This window comes from Pantherophis guttatus, chromosome 2 (genome assembly GCF_059756535.1).
Source record: "Pantherophis guttatus breed Tessera chromosome 2, ASM5975653v1, whole genome shotgun sequence".
Classification (NCBI taxonomy): Eukaryota; Metazoa; Chordata; class Lepidosauria; order Squamata; family Colubridae; genus Pantherophis; species Pantherophis guttatus.
Genome location: NC_142064.1, coordinates 284,320,574 through 284,341,468, shown reverse-complemented (window position 1 = coordinate 284,341,468; position 20,895 = coordinate 284,320,574).

Genomic DNA, 20,895 nt, shown 5'->3' with positions numbered 1-20,895 from the left:
GAAGGCTCCAGTTTTCCCTGGCAGCAGCAGCAGCTCAGCACAGTTGACTCGTGGTAGGTGCAACAGAGGAGAGCCCTGACGAGCCACGTGCTGAGGCTGTGATAAGATGCTGAAGCTGACCAAGCTGTTGGCTGTTTGCTGCAAGGAAGCTAGCGAGATGAATACCAGATGGATGCTGGGAGGCAGAGGCAGAGTTTTTTTCTTGTTTTCCTCCTCTAAAGCTATGACAAAAAAGAAAGAAAGAAAGAAAGAAAGAAAGAAAGAAAGAAAGAATGAATGAATGAATGAATGAATGAATGAATGAATAGCATAGCATACTTTATTGCGGTCATAGACCAAAAAGACCAAAACATCCAAGACTCATAGCTGGCACATGACCAGACTAAAGAGCAAAACGGCAGCAAGAACAATGGTGGAAACCACTCCGTCAAACTCACAGTAAAATTGTACATAGGGAGAAAATACTATATTGCAATTTGAATAAATGATTAAATGAATACATGAATGACTAAATAAATAAATAAATAAATAAATAAATAAATAAATAAATAAATAAATAAATAAATACCAAAAAAAGTCCTCAAAGGGCAGATTTGATGGAGCACTCTTTCTTTTTTGCAGTCAGTTTTCTGTTCCTGTGTTTCTACTCTATACTCATGTTGCTCTTTAAAACCCATCGGGAATTTATAGATGGTCCAGAATCCAATGGCATGAACAGTGTTTCCTTATGTTCTTCCATGGTACACCCCTGTTGTGCAAGCTGCACAGGCTCCCCGTTTCTTTTCAAGTGCAATTAAATTCACCTTCAAAACCCTCCATGAGACAGAACCAGGGTATCTGCAGAGCTTCCTCTCCTTGAGGGTATCTGTTTGTCCCACCAGACCAGATATAATTGGCGTGCAAAAGATCTGTTCCCTAAAACAATTGGCCCCTAACAAAACCTCTGGAGACTTGCTACATCTCCCAGGCATTTGGGCTGTGCTAAGCTCAGTGCAAGATAGGAATCTGATGGATTTTCTCAGAGAAAGGAGGTTGTGGCACCAGATATTTCTTCTTTTAATTATATTCTGTTGTTCTTGTTTCTATAGTTTCATTTTATTTCATTTTTGTTGTTGTTTTTATAGGTTGTATGTATTTTTTTGTTTTTGCTAGAGTGTAAGAATATACCATTAGTGAGACTTTCCTGTCCCTCAGTATCCTATCTCATCCAAAGGTTTTCTTGAAATTTGAAAGACAATAAAAGAAATATTACTTTGTTTTTTCAGATACTGAAAAATGCACCAAGTGCCCAGATGATCAATATCCAACCAAGAACAGAGTCCAATGTATCTCCAAAAGAATAACCTTCCTGTCATATGAAGAACATCTGGGAATCATCCTTGTGTCATTTGCCCTACTCTTGTTCCTAATCACAGGCCTTGTTTTAATCATATTCCTTAAATACCTAGAAACTCCCATTGTCAAAGCCAACAACCGGGACCTCTCCTTCATCCTCCTGGTCTCTCTCCAGCTTTGCTTTTTGTCCTCCTTTTTCTTCATTGGCCAACCAAGGAAAGGCACCTGTCTTCTCCGACAAACAATGTTCAGCATTGTCTTCTCAATAGCTGTGTCTTCTGTGTTGGCCAAAACTATCACAGTGATGCTGGCCTTCCTGGCTTCAAAACCAGGCAACAGGATGAGAAGATGGTTGGGGAAGAGCTTGGCCAACTCCATTATCCTTTCTTGTTCTGCTGGCCAAATTTTCATCTGTGCCATGTGGCTGGGAGTTTCTCCCCCATTCCCGGACTCTGACATGCACTCCCAGCCTGGAGAGATCATACTGCAATGCAACGATGGCTCTGTCATCATGTTTTATGTTGTCCTGAGCTACATGGGTTTCCTAGCTATCATATGCTTCACAGTAGCTTTCCTAGCCAGGAACCTGCCCGGGGCCTTCAATGAAGCCAAGCTGATCACTTTCAGCATGCTGGTCTTTTGCAGTATCTGGATCTCCTTCCTGCCCACCTACCTGAGTGCCAAAGGAAAGTCCATGGTGGCCGTGCAGGTCTTCTCCATCTTGGCCTCCGGTGCTGGGCTGTTGAGTTGCATCTTCTTCCCCAAATGCTACATTATCATCCTGAGACCAGATCTAAATACTAAGGAACATTTAATGATAAAAGTAGGGAACTGACAATGAAATTATTTCTTATGCTCACAGTTCATCATTCGTTATTGATTCGGATTGTTGTTGGTTTGTATGCTTCATTTGCCTCTGTTTGACAATATAGGTTATTTAAAATCCAAGGAAATAAAAACAGTTATGTTAATCAAATTGAAATCCAAGGTAATAATCAAACAATAAAATAAATTAATAATATTTATTTATTGATTTATTTATTGATTTATTGATTGATTTATTGATTTATTTATTTATTTATTTATTTTATTAATCATATTTCTGTACCTCCCACTCTCCGAGGACTCTGAGCGGCCTACACCAAAGACAGTATACTAAATAGCATATTGCCCCCAACAATCTGGGTCCTCATTTTACCCACCTTGGAAGGATGGAAGGCTGAGTCAACCTTGAGCTGCTGAGATTTGATCTGCTGATCTGCTGAACTAGCAAGTCATCTGAAGTAGCTGCAGTACAGCACTCTAACCACTGCGCCACCTCAGCTCTTATTTGTACAAAATACAAATACAATGCAAAAAAATATTTGTATTTTCCCTTCATGGTACTTTCTGAACTGGTATTTCAGTTCAATACAGGTCTGATTCTATTGGGAGCAAGCGGGGCCTGGCCACGGGGATTACTGGGATGCCCCTCCTCTACTCCTGTGCCTCTGATGCCTGCAGCGGAAAAAGCCATGCAGGAAAACTCCCTGGGAGTTCCGGGACTCCCTGCCACTGCCACCGCTTTGCCCCTTATCCCCCCCAGCTGAAGATCTCAGCTTGGATCGTCAGAGCCATTTAAAAGAAAAAAACTAATTTGTGATTTAATTATTGTATCCCTGGACTTTTTCTTACTTATGCAGCATACCAATTTTGAGTGCTTGACAAATGTTTACAAAAAATAGGTACGGGAAAAAGCAATAATGTTTAGGAAATGTTAAATAGTCTAAATTGTCAAATAAAAATATCAACAAATACCTCCCAATATTCTTCACAGCAGTTATAAGTACAATTATATTTTAACGTCTCTTTTCCCGAGGTTACATTTTGACTCTTTTTATCGATACTTTCCTCCATATTGAAACCGTAAGTCACAACTTTATTTTTTTTAAAAAAAATCCATAATGGGTTTCCAGTCACCAATACAATGGTTGCCTGGGAACTCAGCCACCAATCAGCCTAATGGAGAAGAGGTTGAACAAAAAAAGGAAAAAGAAGGAGAGTTTCAAATAAGGATATAATTAAAAAGCTTTCAGTGTGAAGAGAAAGAAGCAAAAACTCCCAGAACTGCAGAGGGAGGGGAGGCTGAAGTCCTGAAAGGGTTTCCCCTCCCCCACCTAGAAATAGCTGCCCTCAGGGGTGAATTCTACTTACCTTACTACCGGTTCGCAACGCATGTGCAGATCGCTTCTGATGACATCAGGGTCAGTGGGCGGAGCCTCCCGCAGGTTTTACTTCCAGTTCAATAGAACCGGTCCAAACTGGGGACAACCCACCATTGGCTGCCCTGAAGAGATTCTCCTCCAGTGGAGGCTCTTGGGCAAGTAGGACCAGTGGCTGCCCAGGAGAGCCCAGCCGGAGGGTCTTCAGGGGCCATGAGGGATCCCCAGGATTCCCCTTCCTCAGAGCCCCAGAGGGTCCCTCCAGGGAGACCCCCCTTGCCTTCTCCTCCTGAGCAATGCCGGATCCCCCTTTGGAGAAGAGAAGTCCTGCATGGCTTCCCCCAGACAGGACCCTTTCCTGGAAACACACAATGACAAACCAGAGCTTCAGAAGGACTTTCAATTTTCTTTCCCACTAAAGATCATGGCTGTCTTCCGTCAAATCAAGTGTGCCACCCTGGGGAAAATAAGAGCTGAATGGAAATGAAGCCGTGTTTTTACCTACTGGGGTCACCCACCATCAAAGAGATCCCCTCCTTTTCCATCTCCTTTCCCAAAATGTGAGCTTTCTTCAAGGGGTGGAAGCCTCTTCTTGACTCTTTTGCCCCATCACCAAGCCCCTCTTTGTGGTATAGAAGTGTTGGGGGGGGGGTCCTGCATCCTTCCAGATGTGGTTTGGTAACATCTTCCCCTCTGGCTGGAAGTCTCTTCTCCTTTGCTCTTGCCCCAACAGGACCCTGTAGTGCCTGGGCCTGATCCCCATTGCCTCCTGGAAGTGGTCACCATTTCAAAGCTGGGGGAGACAAATTTGTCCATCTTCAAATTTGTACCCCATCCACAAATTAGGTGCTAAAACTAATCTCCCCACCTCTGCCCTCCAATCTCTAACAACCTTTTTAACAATTTGCTAAATATACTGTATGCCTGAAACAGAAGAACAATAGCAGAGTTGAAGGGACCTTTGAGGTCTTCTAGGCTAACCCCCTGCTCAAGCAGGAAACCCTACCATTTACCATTTCAGACAAATTTGTTGTCCAGTCTCTTAAAAACTTCCAGTATTGGAACATCCATAACTTCTGGAGACAGAAGTTAATCATTCCACTGATTAATTCTTCTAAGTGTCAGGAAATTTCTCCTTAGTTCTAGGTTGGATCAAAATCTGTAAGTTACTTTGACTGCGAAGAGTCAAAGAATAGAGAAAAGCAAGGGAGCAAGTGTTGTTTGTTGTTTATGTTTATGTTTATTGGATTTATATACCGCCCTACTCCCGAAGGATTCAGGGCGGTGAACAGCTACAAAGTAAAACACATATATACAAAATTTAAAAGCAGAATAAAACTGAATAAAACAGTTTGGCCCCAGACAGATTTAAAACACCCCAGTAATTTACAACAGATTAAAATTTACATTGTAAAAGGAAAAAGGGAAAAAGATTAGGCCAGGCCAGCTTGATGGAATAAAAAGGTCTTGAGAGCGCGGCGGAAGGTGCGCAGATCCAGGATCCTCCGTATCTCCGGGGGGAGCTCGTTCCAGATAGTAGGTGCCCCCACAGAGAAGGCCCTCCCTCTTGGGGCCGCCAGTCGACACTGTTTGGCCGATGGCACCCGGAGGAGCCCATCTCTATGAGAGCATACTGGTTGGTGGGAGGCTATTGGTGGTACCAGGTGGTCCCGTAAGTAACCAGGTCCTAAGCCATGGAGAACTCTAAAGGTGGTAACCAAAACCTTGAAGCACACCCGGAAGACCACCAGGAGCCAGTGCAGTTTGCGCAGGAGAGGTGTTACCTGGGAGCGTCATGTCACTCCCATAAACACCCAGGCGGCCGCACTCTGCCCCAGTTGGAGCCTCCGGGTGTTCCTCAAGGGGAGCCCCATGTAGAGAGCATTGCAATAGTCCAGGCGGGAAGTGACGAGGGCATGAGTGACTGTGTATAAGGAGTCCCGATCCAGAAAGGGACGCAACTGGCAAATCAGGAGAACCTGATGAAAAATCCTTGTGGCCATGGCCATCAAGTGCTCTTCTAAAGACAGCCATGAATCCAGGAGGACACCCAAGTTGCGAGCCCTCTCTGTGGGGGCCAACGACTCGCTCCCAATAGTCTGTGATGGTGTCAACTGACTATATCGGGACATCGGAAACCACAGCCACTCAGTCCTGGATGGGTTGAGCCTGAGCCTGTTTCTCCCCATCCAGATCCGCACAGCCTACAGACACTTGGACATCACTTCAAGGGCATCGTTGGGGTGGTCCGGGGTGGAGATGTACAGCTGAGTGTCATCAGTGTACTGGTGGTACTTCACCCCGAAACCACGGATGATCTCGCTCAGCAGCTTTACATAAATGTTGAACAATAGGGACGAGAGGACCGACCCTTGTGGCAACCCACATATGAGGGGCCTCGGGGTTGACCTCTGCCCCCCTGCCAACACAGACTGCAACCAGTCAGAGAGAAAGGAGGAGAACCACTGCAATACAGTGCCCCCCACCCCTAACTCCTCCAACCAGTGCAGCATGATACCATGGTCGATGGTATCAAAAGCCGCCGAGAAGTCTAATAGGACCAGGACAGAGGAGCAACCCCTGTCCCGAGCCCTCCAGAGATCATCAACCAACACAACTAATGCCATTTCCGTGCTGTACCCAGGCCTGAAGCCAGACTGGAATGGATCCAGATACGACGTTTCATCCAGGTGCTGGAGGAGCTGTCGCGCAACCACACTCTCGACAACCTTCACCACAAAGCGAAGGTTAGAGTCCGGACAATAATTTGCCAACACTGTCGGGTCCAGGGAAAGCTTCTTGAGGAGGGGCCTCACCACCTCCTCTTTCAAGGCAGCGGGAAAGTCACCCTCACCCAATGAAGCATTTATAATCCCCTGGAGCCAGCCTCGCATCACCTCTCAGGAAGCCAGACTAACCAGGAGGGACATGGATCGAACAAACAAGTGGTCGCGTTCAGTCTGCCCAGAATCCTGTCCATGTCCTCAGGAGTCACAGGATCAAACTCATCCCAGATAACATTCTCAAGACCTGCCTCAGTCATAGCCCCTGAATCTACCCAGTCGGAGTCCAGGTCTTCCTGAATCTGAGTGATTTTGTCATGCAGATACTGAACAAAGTCCTCGGCTCAACCCTCGAAGGGGTCCTCCTGTGCTTCCTGGTGGAGCAGGGAGCGGGTCACCCTAAACAGGGCGGCCAGGTGGTTATCTGACGACACAATAAGAGCAGCAATATAACTACATTTTGCTGCTTTTATCGCCACTAGGTAATTCTTAATATGAGATCTTACCAGTGTCTGGTCAGATTCAGAAAGACTGGCCCTCCAACTACTGTCTAGGCGTCTTTTCTGGCACTTCAACTCTCTCAGCTCCTCAATAAACCAAGGAGCCAAATGAAATCGGCGCCGGGTCACAGGCCGCAAAGGAACGACCCGATCCAGAGCTCCAGCGGCCGCCCTATCCCAGGCAGCCACTAGGTCTCCAGTCGAGGCATGTGCCAGAGCCTTAGGAAATGGCCCAAGCTCCATCTGGAACCTGTCAGGTTCCATCAGGCACCTGGGGTGGAAGCATCTTACCGGCTCCGCCTCCCTGCGATGGGGTGCAGCGGTTCGAAAGTCGAGACGAAGGAGAGAGTGATCTGACCATGACAAGGGCTCAGTGACTATATCCCCTATCTCAATATCACTCAACCACTGTCCGGAGACAAAAACCAGGTCCAGTGTGTTTCCCCCCATGTGCGTAGGGCCATGAATTAGCTGGGTCAGGTCCATGGCCATCGTGGAAGCCATGAACTCCCAAATCACCTCAGACACCTCACCAATGGACGGCAGGTTAAAATCCCCCATGACCATAAATCTGGCAGTATCAACCGCCACCGCGGTTGGAAAAAATGTCCATCTGGGTTCAGTTCCAAGTGGGGAGAAAGGCACTGGAAACATGGGGGCTGCCTGGAAGAACGGTTTAATGGTAAAATGGACCACATGGGTTTGAAGTCCTGGGTAGCTGACCACATGAAGTGGAGAGTGAGGGTTATTGATACCCTCTCTTGGGCTTTGAACTTGAGCTTCCTGTTCCTGTGGCAATCCATATCTCTAGGTGGCCGTCACTAGCAGTCTCTGGAGGCAAGAGACCACTTGAGCAGAAATCACTTTTCTGTTGAAGTATCTTGCTCCAGCATCACTTTCTGAACATGTCCTAACAAGAAGGACTATGGCCACTATAGGACAGTGCCCCAAGGGGTGTATCTGTGATTTTTCACCAACATGCTTTTTTCCACTTACCCCTCATTAGATGGTAGAAGTTCAGGGTCCCAAGAGGACAAGTTGTTTCTCACTCTAATTATCCCCTTACAGGCCTTGAGACCTCTTCTGCTTTTTCTCCCAGTGACTGCCTTTGATGTAAACACCAGACTGAAGCAACATGGAAGGGATCTTGCATTAGAAAAGGATAAATACCACGAACTGTGCTCTCTGTGCCTCTAGTTATGGGACTGGCAGGAGCTGTGCTCTTGAATGTACTTTCTCTCTCTTCCAGATGAACCTTGATTTGTCTCTGTTTGAATCAGGAAAGCCACTGGATATTCCATCCTTTGAGATTGCTTTGAATTCTTCTAATTCTTCTTTAGAAACAAGAGGATTGATTCAGCCCCACAGATTATGGACTTCCTGCTTTTGCTTCGGCTTCTGATGCTGCTGGTGCCCCAGCCAGTCTCTGGGAAGCTGAGAATGAAGTGCCCACTGAATTTGGACCACCAGGATGGAGAAAAGCCATGGAGCTATTATAGGCCAGGAGATCTTCTCCTTGGTATAGTCGTCTCTCAATCAGCAATAACACATACAACATTACCTTTCAACGTGGCTCCTTCTAGTCAGATTCGGTTGTAAGTGATTCACTGTGATGGAGTTTCATTCCCTCCATTTGCAGTTCTAATACCTTCTTTTTTCTTCTTCTTTTACTTACTTTTATATTGCAGGACTTGACTAATTTCTTGAATTGTTTTGATTTCCAGGGCTTCTCTCTTTTGTCTTATTTACTGGGAGAGGCTCAGATCCAAACATGATGGGGGGAAAACCTGAAAGCAGTCCACATTATTTTCCTCTCCCTGTCCAATCCTAAATTAATGGTGTGAATGCTGAGTTTTGTTGAAAAGAGTGATTGTTGTAGTCTCCCCTGCCCAGCTCATTTCCATATTTTTATACCCACTGATTGATATTCAATGTCTGATTTTTAAAGGAATAGAAGATGATTTGTTTTTAGAATAGCTTTTCAGGGTCAGATATCAAATATTTTCTTCCTTTTATGATTGTTCTACTTTAATGACTGAATTATTTTGCAACCTGTTTACTGGGCTGGTGAAAGTTAGTAATTCTACAAATAGTGGTTAATGTCTTATTTTTAATCCTCTTGGAGGAATATCTCCATGCTATCTTCCCCATACTCACAAATATTAAAGGGTGATGGGAGTCTATCATGTACCTCTGGTTTTGGATCAATATTGGCTTAAGAGTTAGTTAGCTTGTGGAGAAAAAAAAGGATTAAATAGAGAAAAATAGTTTTTGCTATTGATGATGCTAATATTAACCTGAGCATGGTTTTACACTAGTTTAGATTATGAAACGAACAACATACTATACATGATTTTCAATATTGAAGTGGTTAATAAAAATGAGCAGCTCCTGCGCAATTGCACACTTGGCTACAACATTTATGACAACTATATGAACACCCTCGGCACTTCAGAGGCATTGCTAGATGTGCTTTCTACTGGAGAAGCCAATCTTCCCAACTACAGCTGTGGAAGGAAGGACAACCTTTTGGTGATTCTTGATGGAGCTGACAGAGACATCTCTGTCCAGATGTCAACCTTAGGCGATCCCTATAAAGTTGCCCAGGTTTGTGTTTATGTTTTTCTATCAGGTGAATGGAAACATCTACTCATGAGACCATCCTCATTGCTTTGAGGGCTTTTACCTCACACTTGTAAAGGTGAGGGGAGGTTCTGTGTTCAATCAAAGTTTCTTCTGGACAATAGGAAGGTGTAGCACTCATAGAAAGCTGACATTTCTTTCATGGTTATCTTGGAATAGAATAGAATAGAATAGAATAGAATAGAATAGAATAGAATAGAATAGAATAGAATAGAATAGAATAGAATAGAATAGAATAGAATAGAATAGAATAACAGAGTTGGAAAGGACCTTGGAGGTCTTCTAGTCCAACCCCCTGCCTAGGCAGGAAACCCTACACCAGTTCAGACAAATGATTACCCAACATCTTCTTAAAAACTTTCAGTGTTGTAGCATTCACAACTTCTGGAGGCAAGTTGTTCCACTGGTTAATTGTTCTAACTGTCAGGAAATTTCTCCTTAGTTCTAAGTTGCTTCTCTCCTTGATTAATTTCCATCAATTGCTTCTTGTCCTACCTCAGGTGTTTTGGAGAATAGCTTGACTCCCTCTTCTTTGTGGCAACCTCTGAGATATTGGAACATTGCTATCATGGCTCCCCTAGTCCTTCTTTTCATTAGACTAGACATACCCAGTTCCTGCAACCGTTCTTCATATGTTTTAGCCTCCAGTCCCCTAATCATCTTTGTTGCTCTTCTCTGCACTCTTTCTAGCGTCTCCACATCTTTTTTACATTGTGGCGACCAAAACTGAATGCAGTATTACAAGTGTGGCCTTACCAAGGCCTTATAAAGTGGTATTAACACTTCATGTGATCTTGTTTCTATCCTTCTGTTTATGCAGGCTAGAACTGTGTTGGCTTTTTTGGCAGCTGCTGCACATTGCTGGCTCATATTTAAATAATTGTCTGCTAGGACTCCAAGATCCCTCTCACAGTTAGTACTATTGAGTGAGGTACCATATACTGTACCCGTGCATTTTCTTTTTCTTGCCTAAATGTAGAACCTTACTATTTTCATCATTGAATTTCATTTTGTTAGATAGCGCCCAATGTTCAATATTAGCCAATATTAGCTAAATGATATTAGCCAAAGTAATGATAATCTCAAACACGAATTAACCATTTTATAATATTACTTTTATATTACTTTTTACCCTAAAATGCTCATGTTCAAATTCATTGTTAAATTTGTTAAGAACAATTCTACCAGATTTGCAATTCAATAAATATCCCAACTCTATAGGCAGGTTCCTTTACACATATAAATAATAATTGCCATACCCATTTGGGTCAAAAATGGCAATTGTAGTTCATATATACTGTATAAAAAAGGGAATTAAAAGGACCCTAATTATTCATGGCCCATTCTCTAACAGTTATTCTGACTAAATTATATGCAAACTTCCACTTGAGTAGAGTTGAGGGTAGGTGGATGAAAAGTGCATTCCTTGTAGAAGCACCAGAAGTCTTTAAGCAGATTTGATTTACTATTGGTAATTGCATTGCCTTGAACCATTAACTATAAAAACATATCAGTCAGAGGTAATAATGGTTTGCTGTCTTTATAGCATTTGACACAGTAAACCAAGAAATATTATGGAGGAAACTGATTGCCCTTACAATGGAACTCAGAATGTTGACCCTTTTCAAAGCCCTTTCTACAAGCACTGACAGTGAGAAAAATTATATATAATATAAAATATAAAATATAACAGCCGTGACCGGGGGGGCATTTGCCCAGGTCCGCTTGGTGTGCCAGTTGCGCCCTTATTTGGACCGGGATGCACTACGCACAGTTATTCATGGGCTAGTCACCTCCCGTATTGACTATTGCAACGCTCTCTACCTAGGGCTGCCCTGGAGGACCATCCGGAGGCTTCAGCTGGTACAGAATGCAGCCGCACGGGTTGTGATGGGTGGTTCCCAATACGCCCATGTTACACCTCTCCTGCGCGACTTGCATTGGTTGCCGGTTGCCCTCCGGGTGAGATTCAAGGTGCTGGTGATGACCTATAAAGCCCTACATGGCTTAGGTCCAGGATATTTGTCGGACCATCTGCAACCAGCAACAGCTCCCCATCACCCGGTGCGTTCTCACAGGGAGGGCCTACTCAGGGTGCCGTCGGCTAGAAAGTGTCAACAGCGACCCCTAGAGGCAGAGCTTTCTCAGTGGGTGCTCCCACCCTCTGGAACCAACTTCCTCTGGGGCTCCAGTTGGCCCCTGACCTCCGCACCTTCCGCCGCGACTTAAAGACATGGTTGTTCAGCCTGGACTGGGGGGGGATAACATGTATTTTAACACACTTTTATTAGATATTTTATTGTTGTGAGCCGACCTGAGTCCTGCGGAGATAGGGCGGCATATAAATAAAATAAAATAAAACAAACAAACAAACAAACAAACAAACAAGCAAACAAATAAACAAATCAATAAATCAATCAATCAATAAATAAATAAATATAAAATAAATTAATCAGTGGAACAGCTTGCCTCATGACGGTGTGCATGCTCCATTACTGGAGGTTTTCAAAAAGAGCTGGACATTCATTTTGTCTGGAATGACATATGATCTGCTATGTGAGAAGAGGGCTGCACCAGAAGAATTTAAAGATCCGTTCTGTTCCAATTATTCCATATTCTATATTCATTTGTTTGAGAGTGTGTTTTAAGTCAGAGTTCCCTAATGTTTTTAGCTTTGTACACCGGGGTGGGGTGGGGGAGCAGAGAAGATGGTTCCATCCAAGAGGCCGAGTGAGGATGCATCTATGAACATTTGTGCTTGCTGGCTGTTTCTGCATCCCGTTTGCAAATTTCTCACAGCGACACTAGTAGGTGTGGCCCATAGATTGGGATACCCTGTTTTAGGATCAATGGAGCCATAAGAAGTAGGACTGATCCTTACCAAAAGGTAAGACAAGGGTACTGCCCATATGACATTTGGGTTTCAAATACTGTTAAGAAGACTTGACTCCTATTCTCATAAGAATTATCTTATTATTGATAAGCCAAAGTCAAAGGTCATGGTCTTTGGAAAATGATATCATTGCCATATAGGGCTATTCGATGATGAGCCAATAGAGCAAATTCATACCTTTTCTTACCTGGGGTATTTTTCTCTGTGACTAGATCTTGGCTCCCTCAACATTAAAGGAGCTTATTTAGACCAAAGGCCAGGCCACTCATGCCCAACACCTGCCTCACCTCACATCATCAGTTCCAGCAGCCCCATCCAGCATGACTCTGCAAGGCTGCCGGCCCCCTTCTTCTGCTTGCCCAGACAGAATGGGCGGCCAACTGTCTGCATGGGCATTTAAGTAGGGCTTATTTTGGGGGTAGGGCTTATATTAGGCACATATGTAAAAAAAACCATGCTAGGTCTTATTTTTGGGGAAAACAGGATATGTGCATGAGAAGAAAGTTGGATTCATTAAAAGCTAAAAATTGGAAGTTGGTAGGACCCTAAATATAACCAGCATTTCATTGCTTTTTACAGCTCAGTAATAGAATTGCTTCAGAGGCTCTGAACGATAAAAGTCAATTCCCCTTTTTCCATCCGATGCTCCCCAAAGGCGATTTCCAGTACCCAGGAATTGTTCAACTGCTCCTCCATTTTGGATGGACCTTTATTGGTCTCTTTGCTCCAGACACAGAGAAGGGGGAGAATTTCATGAGGACTTTTACTCCTATGCTTGTCAAGAATAAAATTTGTGTTGTTATATCACAACAATTCTCAATGACTGGACATACAGCACCCTTCCAGGATGCCTTCTCTAAGTGGAAAAAAGTCAATGTCTTTGTTCACTTCATAGAAGGTGATTCCATTTGGGACAGAATTCTTCCTTTCCATTTAACATTTAAAGGTTTGCCAGATCCCATTGAATGGAAAGTCTGGATCACGACAACAATTGGAGTGTATCCAATAACAAAGGACAGGCGTCTCAAATACATCCATAGTAATTGGAGCTTTCCTCCTCAGTGGAAAAAGAGTTGGCAAAAAGATAATGCCTATAAAGGTCATTTCTTTGCGGAGCCTGAGTTTCAAGATGAGTTTTTTCAATGTTCTGTTTCAAAAAATATATTTTCTGTCAAAGGTCAGAGAAGATGCACCCAAAAAACACCACTGGATACCCAAAAGAAAAAGAACAGAATTCGGATCACAAATGGAGGCATTATTTATAGTGTCATTAAGATTCTGGCCCATGCCATAAACGCTGCAATGTCCAATGTCAAGAGGAGAAGAAACGAGGGAGAAGAGAGATTGGGAACTCCAAGGCTGCAACCATGGAAGGTATGGAGTCCCAACAAGGATCCATCAAACTAAATTCCTTTTCAGGGTCTTTGGTGCTGTCTGAGCTTGGTTGTTTAAGATCTTAAACTTCTGTACAACATCTGTTAAGTTATTGCAAGAAGAACTTGTATATTCAAAACATTGTTCCCAGATTCCTTCTGATTTTAAGCTCCCTGTAAACCAACATGGCTCTCCTCCTTGTTGTCTTTCCTCAAGGCTAAAAGCAGCTCCTTTGAGCTCTTCCTTGCCTTTTTTGTCCTTGCCTAAAGCTGATGAATATTTTGTGCAATGTCTTCTACAAATGTTTCCTACAAGAGAACCTGGTATGATTCCACTGGATCATTAATGACATTATTGTCAAAGTAATAACATGGTTATTATCATATCATTAAAATATTACTACTACTTTATTATAACCAGTAACCCATCTACATACAGAATAATGTGAGAAAAACTACAAATGAAATCTTAAAGAAAGATAAAGATTGTGGCTGCCATTCATTTGTTGTTATCCAAGATACAATCATGTATCTAGTCCTAGATGCTAAAATTTAGCTTCCAACTGAACTTTACTTAAGCACCCCTCTCTATCACACTTTTATTTTGTGAAAGCTGGGAATTTTTTTTAAAGGAGTCAAAATAATTTTGTTCGAGCATTATTATAATTTTTGCATCCCAAAATCATAGTTTATCAGAGTTCCTAGCAAAAATCAAATGCAGAAGCACACACAGATTAGTGATTCAGCTGGATTCATTAACTTCTTTATATACGTAATAACAAATGAAATATTTACAATACTAATAGTTGATTCTTTTTCAACGTAGTAGCAGTTACAACCCAAGGCAGGAGAGAACAGTTAGTTTCATTTCAGCAGAGCAGACAAGCACACACAGATTGCTTAGTTTCAATTCTCTGCACAGATTCAGAAGCTGCAGACTAAGACATGCACTGGCTCCAGTCTGTCTCAGCTCCCAATTGTCTGACTTAGTTGCTATGCCTATTCATTGGCTGACCTTATTACTATGTCTCTGCCAGTTCATGAATAATCTGACATAGTTTATCTACTTCCTTAATTAATGAAAATATAGAAGAATCAATAACCAAGGTTCAATTGTTTTTCATAACTCACCAATTTTATCAATAAGATTAAAATTTATTTGAGTACAATTTGAAAGAGGAAGGATCAGATAAGACGGGGAGGGAAGGAATCAACCCACAGCTGTGTAACAGTCAGAGAAAGAAATTCAGAGATAATTTTTTGTAACTGTCAAATGAGGTTATGAAAAATTTCTACTTTCACACTTGCAAGATTCTGATAATGTAGTCTTACAATAAAATGGAATTAGTTCATCTGATCATGTTTTATTCTCTGTTGTAAGCCGCCCAGGGTCTCTTGGGAGTGGGGCGGCATAGAAATGTGACAAAATAAATAAAGAAATAAATAAATAATAAATCATTTTTCCTGTCTGCTCTACCTGAATAAAGTTTGGTCTTGCAACTTTCTTCTTAACAAATCTTTGATAAGTAATCTTTGGTAATCTCCCTGTTGTTTTCAAGGAGTTTATGAATATTCTAGTTATTTTTGGGATTTTCTTCAACTGATATGTGACCTTTCCTAAAATATTCCTTATAACTGACAAATTTTGTCAATTACACCTTCCCACTATACTATTTGACAATATATTGTATGATTGACAACTATTACTGAACTTTTGTTCTTATGTTTTGAAGATAGTGCCAACACTTGTTCTCCCAACTCAGAATATTTACAAGTTAAAAAAAACATAGAAAAAAAATTCAAATGTAAAAAGAGGTAAGAGATAAGAAACCAACACTTCTGTTTTTAAAATTCCTGGATGTTTCCATTGTAGTTTCATCCATTCCTAAAGAAGAAGGAATTGTACAATCTTTCTCTGCTAAAAGTGTACTTGGATCAAAATGGAGATGTTGTAGCAGATCTGGACATCATTAGTAGGGTGGTTTTGCCCAAGGACGATCCCATCGACAAGGAATTGGGGAGTTTTGAAAGGCAGAGACTTAGAATCAGCCAAGATGCTTTGTCACAGCTAAAGTTGCTCAACAAGGTGGGGGAAATATTGATGTCTTTTCTCTTTCTTCCAAATAATTAGGACCCATTTCAAGTGGACTAAACCTAGTCAAGAAGGTGGGTAACCTTCACTGAGAATTGAATGTGTGGAGTAAAACATTATAATTTTCTCAGACAGATAGGGAGGCTTCAGTTCTATTGACCAAAATATCCTTCAGATGCTATAATGCTGAGTACTGCTATAAACTGATTCAGCTATATCCAAAATGAGATTTGGGGTGATAATTATTTAGGACACAAATCTTTGCCATTTAATATCCTTCCTGCAATTTAACACCATAAAACAGGTGAGAGAGGGCCTCATATGCTGAAGATTTTCATGTAAATAGCTTCTGGTACACTTGTTCCTTGTCTTCAATTATCAAAGATGAATCAATTCTGTTGAAATCAGGTTTCGGCTGAATCTGATGAAATGGAATCAAGATTGAATGGCAGTCCTGTTGGCTCAATTGGGAAATAAGCTTTATCATGTCCTGGTTGGAGTCAGGATCTCCTAAAATTGCAGGTCCAGAGTCTGTGATGCTTTTAATCTGCTGAGACCATAGTTATACATGCCTCTCTTTAACCCCGCTGGGATAGTGGAACTGAAGACGGAGGTCCAAGGCTTTCAGTTCTCATGAACTTATAATGACTGTTCTGATCTGTGAACTTATTTAGTCATTGATTCAGTACATTTATTTGCTGCTCATGATAATGGCTTGAAAACTGAAGTGCTGAAGCATGACTTTGGTGCAAAAAAAAATAAATAAATAACAAAAAACTTTCCAGATCCCACTGTTCAGAATTTTCTTTCTTCATCACAGTTTTATTCTAATAATCTAATGGAATAAAAACTTAATAATTTTTTTATAGTAGAGTTTATTTTACAACTTAGTATGTGTGGATATCTTATGTTAAAATCATGCCTATATGAAGAATAGAGGAATGTGTTAATTCCACTGTGAGGTGGAAACCCCTGGTTGTTACTTGATGCTTAAATATTTTCACTATTTCATCCCTCCAGACTTTAGTAAATAAAAAGGTACTTTTGTTTGCAATCCGATATGCCCCAAGAAAAAAGGAGGAACTAAATGAAGCATCTGCTTGCAATTGTATCTCATGTAACTATTTGGAAGTATTCAGAGATTTCATATTTGCCTATGTGAAGCCCAGAGACTACTTGGCTAATGTTCATATCTATCTCCATCTTACATGGATGATGAGTCTCAATATATTTTCTCTCACATTTCTACTTTTTCTTCTCAGTCTCTGCCTCAGTCCAAATGTGTGGAAAAATGTCAACCTGGATTTGTGAAGAAGGCTCGAGAAGGAGAGCCATTTTGCTGCTACGACTGCATTCCTTGTCCAGAGGGGGCCATCTCCACTCAGGAAGGTGGGTGACACCATAAGGAAACCTACTGGGTTCATCCAGACCACTTGTATCAATATACATCTTAGAGACATATATAAATTTGATGGTTTTGTTCTTATTTTCATTGTATCCAATTTCTTCCATAAAAGGAGGGATAAGAAAAAGATTTATTTATTTATTTATTAAATTTATATCCCGCCCTTCTCCCCGAAGGGACTCAGGGCAATGAACAGCTGAGAATTAAAATAACATACAATATAAAAGTTAAAATAATTAAAAATAAATTAAATTAAATGGCTGCCCCAATTTAAACCTCCTAGCAATACAATTTATTTATTTTTATTTATTTATTTTAAATTTATATACCGCCCTTCTCCCTGAGAACTCAGGGCGGTGTACAGCCAGAATTAAAAAACTTAAAATACAAATATTAAAAAACAATTAAAATATATATAAATTTGGCCCAAAATTAAAAATACAAACCAATTAAAACATTTAAAATTTCTTCTTAAGCCAGCCCGGCTTGCTGGAAAAAGTGGGTTTTAAGGGCACGGCGGAAGGCACTAAGGTCTTGGATTCTCCTTATCTCTGGGGGCAACTGATTCCAGCGGGTAGGTGCCCCCACAGAGAAGGTCCTCCCCCTGGGGGTCACCAGCCTACATTGATTGGCTGATGGCACCCTGAGGAGGCCCTCTCTGTGGGAGCGCATGGGATGATGGGAGGTCGTCGGTAGCAGCAGGTGGTCTCGAAGATAGCTAGGCCCGATGCCATGGAGCGATTTAAAGGTGATAACCAGCACCTTGAAGCGCACCCGGAAGACCACTGGGAGCCAGTGCAGCTTGTGCAGGAGCGGTGTTACATGGGAGCGCCATGCTGCTCCCGTCACTACCCGCGCTGCTGCATTCTGGACCAGTTGGAGCCTCCGGGTGCTCTTCAAGGAGAGCCCCATGTAGAGAGCATTGCAGTAGTCAAGGCAAGAGGTGACGAGGGCATGAGTGACTGTGCACAGGGAATCCCGATCAAGAAAGAGCCACAACTGGCAAATCAGGTGAACTTGACAAAAGGTCCCCCTGGTTACAGCCGTCAGATGTTCCTCCAAGGACAGCTGCATATGCAGGAGGACTCCCAGATTGCGAGCCCTTTCTGTGGGGGCCAAAGACTCGCCCCCAATAGTCAGTGATGGAGTCAACTGACTATATCGGGATGCCAGGAGCCACAGTCACTCAGTCTTGGAAGGGTTGAGCTTGAGCCTGTTCCTCCCCATCCAGATCTCCACAGCCTCCAGGCACTGGGACATCACTTCAAGGGCATCATTGGGGTGGCCTGGGGTGGAGATGTACAGCTGGGTGTCATCAGCGTACTGGTGGTATCTCACCCCGAAGCCACGGATGATCTCGCCCAGCGGCTTTACATAAATTATGAACAGAAGGGGCGAGAGGACCGATCCCTGCAGCACTCCACAGATGAGAGGCCTCGAGGTCGACCTCTGCCCCCCTGCCAACACAAACTGCGACTGGTCGGAGAGAAAGGAGGAGAACCACTGCAACACGGTGCCTCCCACCCCCAACTCTTCCAGCCAGTGCAGCATGATACCATGGTCGATGGTATCAAAAGCCACTGAGAGATCTAACAGGACCAGAACAGAGGAGCAACCCCTGTCCCGAGCCCTCCAGCCCTGTCCTCGGCCGAGTCATGTGCTAGAACCTCAGGAAATGGCCCAAGCTCCATCTGGAACCTCTCAGGATCCATCAGGTGCCTGGGGTGGATCCATCTAATTGGATCCGCCTCCCTGTGGTGGGGGGCAGTGGTTCGAAGATCTAGGAGAAGGAGTGAGTGGTCTGTCCATGACAAGGGTTCCATGTCTATATCCCCAATAACAAGACCACTCAACCACTGGCCAGAGACAAAAATCAGGTCCAGAGTGTGACCTCCCCTGTGAGTAGGGCCATGAACTTACTGGGTCAGGTCCATGGCCGTCATGGAAGCCATGAACTCCCGAGCCACCTCAGACATTTCACCAACGGATGGCAAGTTGAAATCACCCATGACTAAAAGCCTGGGTGTATCTACTGCCACTGTGGCTATCACGTCGAGTAGCTCAGGTAGGGCTGTTGCCATGCGGCAGGGAGCCAGGTACTGATCTGTCCCCGTCCACACACACACACAAACACAGCCAGCCGAGGGTTAAGGAAACACTTTGGAACACACCCAGTTTCTTTATCTCCAACTTGGCAGCGATAGACACACCGTCTGCCAAGTGCCTTTATTTTCACAGAAAAACAGAAAGATAAATACTCAGCTTCCAAATGTCCAACAACAACAAATATTTCTCTCAGCAGTTCCGAACGAGGCTTTAGTGACTATCCAAGGTTAGTTTTGTTCATCACAAGGATCACTGACCACCACCCTCTATTATATAGTCTCTGGGGTGTGGTCCAGTGACTCAGTTCTAATCCCTAGCACGCCTCCTGAGCTGCTGCAATCGTTTATCACGCCTTCGGAGGCGTGCGTCCAGGAATGATGTTTCTCCGTCACTCTGATCCGAGCCACCTGTCTCCCTGCTAATCTCCTCTCCCTCGGCCAGCACCTGAGACAATGCCAGAGGGGAGGGGCCTGGAGAGGGAGGCCTGGCTGACTCCTCTTCCTCATGCTCGGAGCTTTCTTCCTCCAATGGGACAGGCTCAGAGGGCAGGGCCACAACAGGTACGTAAGCAACAAGCCCATCTGAACCCCATGACCCTACCTCACAAGGAGGGACTCACATCCGGCTATCTGAGGCACAGTGGTCTCCCTCGGACCCAGATCCTCGTTAATAATAACCGCCACCCCCCCTCCCCTCCCCTGGGCCCTCGGCTGATGGAATGCTCTGAAGCCTGGTGGGCACATTTCGACCAGAGGGACGCCGCCCTTCGGGCCCAACCAGGTCTCCGTAATACCCGCCAGGTCTGCTCCTCCCTCTTGAATAAGATTGTGAATGAGGGGGGCCTTATTTACCACGGACCTGGCGTTGCACAGCATCAGCCGAAGGCCCAGATCCTGAGTATCTAAGCCACCTAGTGTCCGAGCGGAGCCTTGGGGACCGGGACAAGCAATTGCTCTCAGATAGCAAGTGCGAGCCCCCGACACATGATATGGTCCCCTGCTCCCGCCATATCTGCCCCTCCCATTCACCGTGGTGATGGAAAATTCCTCCTCCGGATAGTCCTCCAGCCCCTCCCCAATCCCTCAACCTGCACCCTCCAAACCGTCCCCCTGTGCCGGGCTCGGCTCTGACCCTAGTGGGTTTGTCCCCCCAAACCCCTTGGTCTTCCTCCCGGTTCCCCTTAAAAAATCATTATTCCCACCCCTTAAAAATTTCATTAAAAATTTATGTAGAAAACACCTCAACCCCCTCTTCGCTGCATGCCATCTCTCGGGGTTCCAAGACCCATCATCAAGATAGGCCCTCGATAACATGGATGGCCAGGCCTGCGAGAGGGGGGAGTCTCGCAGTGCGAAGAGATCAGCGGATGAATACATCTTAAGGTTCCAAAAGTCTGTCTGGGGAAGATGGAAAGAGGCCAAGGATTCTTAATGATGGTTTAAAAAAAGTCCAGGGGAAAAACCCCTAAAACCTATTCAGGCCAGTGCGGCTTGCTGAAATAAAAATGTCTTCAGGGCCTTACGGAAAGTGCAGAGATCCGGAATCAGCCGTATTCTGGGAGATA